Source organism: Marmota marmota, unplaced genomic scaffold (assembly GCF_001458135.2).
Source record: "Marmota marmota marmota unplaced genomic scaffold, marMar, whole genome shotgun sequence".
Lineage (NCBI taxonomy): Eukaryota > Metazoa > Chordata > Mammalia > Rodentia > Sciuridae > Marmota > Marmota marmota.
The window spans coordinates 8,006,164-8,013,051 of record NW_026000221.1 but is presented as its reverse complement, the minus strand read 5'-3'; positions in this window follow the sequence as shown (position 1 = coordinate 8,013,051).

Sequence of the window (6,888 nt, the reverse complement as noted above, 5' to 3'; positions counted from 1 at the left end):
TGTCTTGGGCAGACAAATCAGTGTGATTCCTTCAAATCCACCCAGGAAGTGCACTCTTCTCTTGCTTCAAGTTGCACTCTCTTCCCAGAAGTTTCCCTGTCCGCCATCAAGAACAAAACCCTCAAGTAAGTCTCCCTTCCAAGGGGCTGGATCAAGTCCACAAGGTGGCAGTGCAGTTGGGGCCTGTGCTCTGGCCCAGCGCCAGTGAGAGGGGCGGCCACCTATTATTCTCTGTCAGAGCCGCAATACCACAATAATGACAGTGTGTGGGCAGGGGGCGGGGAGGGCGTGGTCAGGACCCAAATTAGAGACGCAGGCGCTCATCAAGGAGAGGCAGGGATGGCTGCCAAGTGCCAGGAGCGTGCTGGGCCCACTTGAAAGCACCAGGCACTGGAGAAGACCAATCAGATGGAAGAGCCCTAAATCTGGAGATGTTTAAAGAAGACTGCCACAGCCGCCAAGGGCAAGCTGTGGGAGCAAACCCACAGCCAGAGCCCAAGAGCTGGTCACAGGCAGCCTGGATTTCAAGGGCGCCACCATGAGGGGAGTCACTGCCTAAGGAGGAGGGGCATCTGGAAGCAGGGCTGAGCACCAACGGTATTTCCTATGCTCCTACCCATCACCTCAGTCTGGCCCCGCTGCCTTGCTTCTGTGGACACCTCTGCCCCTGGCTCAGTCTCCTCCCCTTGCTATCCATTCAGCTTTGCACTTGTTTGCTGGCTTCTAATGTCATCATCCTTCCAGGTGGCAGCCAGAATAACACGCTGACCTGCTTTGGCAGGCCTGAGGAAGAAGGAGCAAGGGCTACTGGTCAGGGTGTGCCTCTTCTGGCCATGCACACACCAGGTGCAGGCTCTGGGCTTGGCTCCCTGCCACGAGGCTTGCCATTTCTGCCACATACTGGCTGTGAGACCAGGGATAAATCTGTGCCTCGGTCTCCTCCCCCATCAAGCAGGGCTACTGATGACCACTCTGGTTCTGCACTGCCTTCCTGCTAAGTTGTGCATTATGGAGCATGTATGGAGGCCCAAGAGAGGTTTGAGCTGAGCTGTATTTTGAACCACTTCATCCCCTGATCAGTACAATACACAAACTGGCACATTATACAGATGTGAACGGGTTTTACTAGAGGAAGAGCTGACATCTGAAGCTCAAACCTTGTGACTCTAAGGCCCATACTCTTTTTGGTCTCTCAAAAGTCAGAGGCACAGAAAGACAGAGAGTGCCTCTGCCCTCTTTGCTGGGCTGGCCCTGGACCCCTGCCAGAAATGGATTCCAAGTGGTGCGGCTTCACTTTTACTTCTTCTCACTATCCTGGAACCAAATCAGGATCTGAAGCCAAAATTCCTGTTGCAGAATGAGAGACCCAGTTCCAAATAGGTGGGAACAAGAAGAGACTCAGGTGATCTTTCTGGGCGCTTTCCTTCTCCCTTCCCCACAGCTGGGGCCTCATGGTACCCTGGCTACCCTGGGAGTAGCCATGGGCCCTGAGGGGAATATAGGCACCATGGAGCTCAAGTTTTAGATCACATCAAAGTCCTGCCCTGGGCCTTTTTTGAAGCTCTGTTTCTGGATAGAAACCAAGTGCAGAGTTTTGGTGCTATGCAAAGGCTCCAACCAACCATGCGTTCTCTAAGCTCTCCCGGGCCTTACTTTTCTCCTCCGTTTATTTCTTGCTGCCCTGTGCCATGCATTCAATTAACCACCCTGCTCCCTCCCTCTCCAAGCAAATAGGTACCAGATGCACCATGTAGAACAGGGACAAGGGGAAGAATAACTCTACCCGAATCAGCAGAGAAAACACAATTAGGCAAAGCAAACAGAGCTGAAGAGGTAGTAGGCCAGCCAAGTGTCCAGGAGCCCACCTGCAACACATTTCCAGGAGCCCCTCAAAAACCATCCCCTTATAATGGGGGCCATATGGAAGTTCCCACCCAGTAAAAGGAGTCTCTGAGCGTAGCAAATCAAGACAGCCACCATGCCAGGGGCAGGGGAAGTAGAAGAGGTAAATTTGTTTGTATTCTACCCTGGAGTCTCCAGGAAGGATGTAGGGCCTGTGGCTGCTGTAAAAACACAGGAGTTTGGTGCCAAGAAGCGACCAGAAATTTGGCTCAGCTCCTTCCTTATCTTGCAATCTAGACCTCTAGCGGAGTCGGGAATTGCAATCACTGGAAGAGGGAGGGGTAAAAGCAAGGTTTGCAATAACTCTTTCTTTTGAGAGCCCTGCTCAGATCGCTGGGCTGAAAATAGCAGCTACAATCCTAGGGGGACTACCTGATGGCTTGCTTGGAGCATCAGGTAGGCCTGGAGGTACTTCTACCAACAGGCAAATATCTGGAGCCCTGGGTGGTTTGGTCCTGCCACTCCCTGGGAGCAGGGAGACACTGAACACATACATACAGTGAGCATTCAAAAAATGGCCGCAGCTTTGTGCCTGGCTCGTGTGAAGGACCTAAACACTTATAGAAATTGGGAGGTGGAAGAAAGCAGAGTCAATAAGAGTAAATCTGTTGTTGAAAGGTGTGAGAAGATAGGAAAGCTACAGTGGAAAAAACAGGAAGGTGTCAATAGAACCACATCATCCGCCCTCTTATTAAAAGAGGAACAGAGCTCTGCTAGCTTATTAGCAGAAAAAAAATGTTCTGTTTCAAAAACCAAACCAGCCCAAAGTAGACCTGGACGGCTCTGCATCTTTGTGATGGGAATGACCACCCAGCTGCACTTCTTTCCCTACTCCAAAGCCTTGCACCGTACCTGCCCTATGGTTTTCACCTTTACACTTTCCTACTCGCCTTTTTTTTTTCCTCTACTGAAATTCTTTTTTTTTTTTTAGAGAGAGAGAGAGAGAGAATTTTTTAATATTTATTTTTTAGTTTTCTGCGGACACAACATCTTTGTTTGTATGTGGTGCTGAGGATCTAACCGGGGCCACACATGCCAGGCAAGAGCGCTACCGCTTGAGCCACATCCCCAGCCCTCTACTGAAATTCTTCCAGATGAAAAGTAGTGGGTGGATTCCAACTAGAAAAAAAGGTATCCCTGGATTCTGATGGAAGCTGAATTGCATGGCTCAGATCAGGAGCAGTCTTTATAGTCCAGAGGTCACCACCTCCATCCATAGATATGACACTCTATACCCCATAAGTGCAGCCCAGAAACTTCAGTGTGTCCTTTCCCAGAGATGACCAGAGCTGTGGACCTCAGCACTCACAGGAAAACCTGGAGGGAGAGCCACATGGATAAAATCTAGGCAAACTGATCAAGTGCTCACTCCATGCAGATTGTACTTGAGGATTTAATTTAACAGCTTAACGGTAAATCTTCATCAGGAAAATTTCACATCACGTTCTTTCAGTTTATAATCCAACTACTCTGAGCTGTCAATCCAAGTGTCTGGTGGAAGAATCAATCCAGTTACTGTCAGGGCTCCTTTCATCCCAGACTATGCTAAAATCCCAGGAGGCATACTTTAGAAGTAAGGGAGGGATCCTTGAACTGCCTGGATATCAATATTGCTTCTCAGGATGTGGCTGAACCCATCCTAATCCCTTGAAATCTGATGGCTCTTAGCCAAGTAACAGATTCACATCAGACTAGGGATGTGGGTGAGGAGGGAGGGCCATGGGCTCAGCCTGTGTAGGTGCTCCATGGATCTCCCCCTCAGAATTTCTTCTCTTCCTTGGGATGTGGCCTTCAAATGGTGCCTAGGTTTCACCTCCTCCATCCCCACAACTCCAATATCTTTCATTCAAAGACAAAAATCTCTCCTTCTCACTCATTACCCATTAGACTCTATAGTGGTTGGATGGTATCCCTCCAAAGGTTAGGTCCACCTGGAACCTCAGAATGTAATTTTATTTAGAATAAGGTGTTTTGTTTTTTGTTTTTCATTGTTCTTTTTGTATACGTAACTAAGGTAAGGATATGGAGATGAGTTCATCTTGGATTAGGGCAGGCCCTAAATCCAATGACAAGGATCTTTAAGGGATGTAAAACACAGAGACACACTGTAAAGGCCACATGAAGTAAGAGCCAAGGACACAGGGGTTGTGGACAGTCGACAGGAGCTAGAAGGGGGGCATGAGATGGAGCTCCCTCAGAGGCTCTCAAAGGAACCAACCCTGCTGGCACTTTAATTTTGGATTTCTACATTTCAGACTTCTGAAAGAATAAATCTGTATTGTTTAAGCCACCAAGTCTGCAGTAACTTGTTCCTAGGTAGCCCTAGGAAACTTATACAGGCCTTTTGTATTCTTTTTAAAATTACCTTAGACTTTTGCAAAGGACAGACTTTTAGCTTTTGCTTTCTTTTTCACAAAAAAATCTCTGAGGCACAGAAATAGGAAGGCCCTATTTCTCCACTAATAAGAGGGTGAAAGAGGTAAATACAGGGGAACACATGCAAATTAAACTCTCAAAAATCATCCTATCTCAAAAAAGTTATGGAACCTTTACTTGGAACAAAGAATTGAGATGAGGGGTCTGTGATAGGACACAAGGCTCAAACCAAGGAGCAATTGGGCTGAGTCCCTGGCTCCACAAAGAAACATTGAGGTGTGGGGGTTGCAGGTTGATCTGGTGACATGGCTGATGGTTCATCTTCTCCCACGACATCCCAGGCAAACCCACCTATCTCTGATTTGCTCATAATTCTCAATGCTAAGAGGAAGTTTGTTCTACTTGGGGCCACTGGCCTTGTGGGAGCTTTTAACCCTTGCAGAGAGAGTAGATGTGAAGTATGAGAATAAAGGAGAAGCTGGGCGAGGTGGCCCACGCCTGTAGTCCCAGTGGCTCAGGAGGCTGAGACAGGAGGATCGAGTTCAAAGCCAGCCTCAGCAATGGCAAGGTGCTAAGCAACTCAGTGAGACCCTGTCTCTAAACAAAATACAAATAGGGCTGAGGATGTGGCTCAGTGGTCGAGTGCTCCTGAGTTTAATTCCCGGTACCCCCCCCCCATATAAATAAATAAGAATAGAGGAGAATAGAGCTAAGCTCTGTCCCACCTCCCTTTGACTCTGTCCCTGTGTATTTATGCCTGGATTGATACTATGAGCAAAATTCAAAACTCTGACTCCTCTCCTCTCTCTTTCCTGCCTTCATCCTCCTTTTTTTCTGAAAATTCTCAAGCAACATATTCTATATCTGTCACTTCATGTCTTTAAGAAACACATTGAATATTTTTACCAATCTTCCATGTACCTAAAGGGACCTGTGTGATGGACAAAAAAACAGGGAATAAATGTGCTGGTCATTGAACTGTCTAAGGACACCAGAGGGGCTAACATAATCTAGAAATCCAGGACCAACCCCTAAATGACAGAGGGTGGTAGGGTCCAGATCTGTCCCTGTGTCCAGGACAGCACCACTCCAGCAAGAGGGATTGAGTGGTGCAGAGAGCAGAAATTTTGGAGTCAGAAGTCCTGAGTTTGAATTTGATCGACCGTGTGGTCTTAGGAACAGGACTTAGTTCTTTGGTCTCAACTCCTAGGGTTTCTGTGGGGATGGAGGGGCCTAAAGTCATACAGGGCTCACCACAGGGCTCACCCTTCCCTCGGTTTGGGTCCACAGACCCCACCTGCAGGGCAGACTGGACTTGCTGTGCTGCTCCTTTACCCCTCAAGCCCCTTGTGCTCAGACTCTGTCTTTTACCTCCCCCTGCCACCACACACCCAGGCCCTGCTTCTGCCCACATCTGCCTCTCTCTGCTTCTGCTGAATCCACAGCCATGGGTATCCCAAACCATACTCCAACCTGATTGCTTTTCTCCTTTCATCCAATCCTGAATCACCCAATAGGGAAGCTATTCAAGAATTAAGAACAAAATAACATCTTCTGGGCAGCTACAGAAAGGTCAGAGTGATAATCTTTTTCTGCAAGAAGCGTAACAGGATAACATGGAGGAGTAAGATGTCCATCTATCAGGAAGCCTAGAGCATCACATTACTCTGAGATCAAATTGGGACTTCAAATCTCCAGGCAGGGGCTAAGGCTCAATAGGCAAGAAAGTTAAAAGCGTGAACCTGCAAGGAGATGTAAGGGGCCTTTCTGATGAACAACTCTGAGGGTCTGCCGTATGTGTTTCTGGTTCTCTATGACCATCCCCGGGCTGGAAGGACTCTCAGGTCCTAAGACACTTTGAGCTCTCACAACTACATCACTCACCCTGAACTTTCTGGGTCAGGAAAGGTTACATTTGTATTTCTGGCTTGTACATCCTTCTAAAGCCATAAGTATCACCAGTGCTTAAGGTAGAACTTTACCAAACTTCTGGCAAAGCCTTCACCTGTTTCAGAGCAGTAGCTGGTGAGAACAAGCTCTGTGTTTGCAGAGAGCAATCCTGTCTTATCTGGGCCTGTGTCTCCAGAATATTCCCCAATGTCTAGTATCTAGTAGGTGCATTTGTGAATCTGAACTCCTCTGGCACATCAAAGATCCTACTGTGAGTCAGAAAGTTCTGAGAAAAGAAACATCACAGATAGATGTTTTCAACTCTGTTTTATGAACCTTCTACCCCAGAATGACAAAGCTGTGCTTGGGAAAGTAAGTAGACATGGAGGATTGACAAAAAGCAAACAGAAGAGAGGAGATCCTAACTACTAGAGTGTTCATTGGTTTAGATAAGGAGAAACTTGAAATCCTTACCTGGGAGCTTTTTTTTAATATTTATTTTTTAGTTATAGATGGACACACAATATCTTTATTTCATTTTTATGTGGTGCTGAGGATTGAACCCAGTGCCTCACGTGTGCTAGGCGAGCGCTCTACCACTGAGCCACAACCCAGCCCCTTACCTGGGAGCTTTATAAAAAAAATTAAAGATATAGTTGGACCTCTGATAGTGGCTTCAGATTCTTCCCAGGCGTTAAAAAAAAAAAAAAAAAAAAAAAA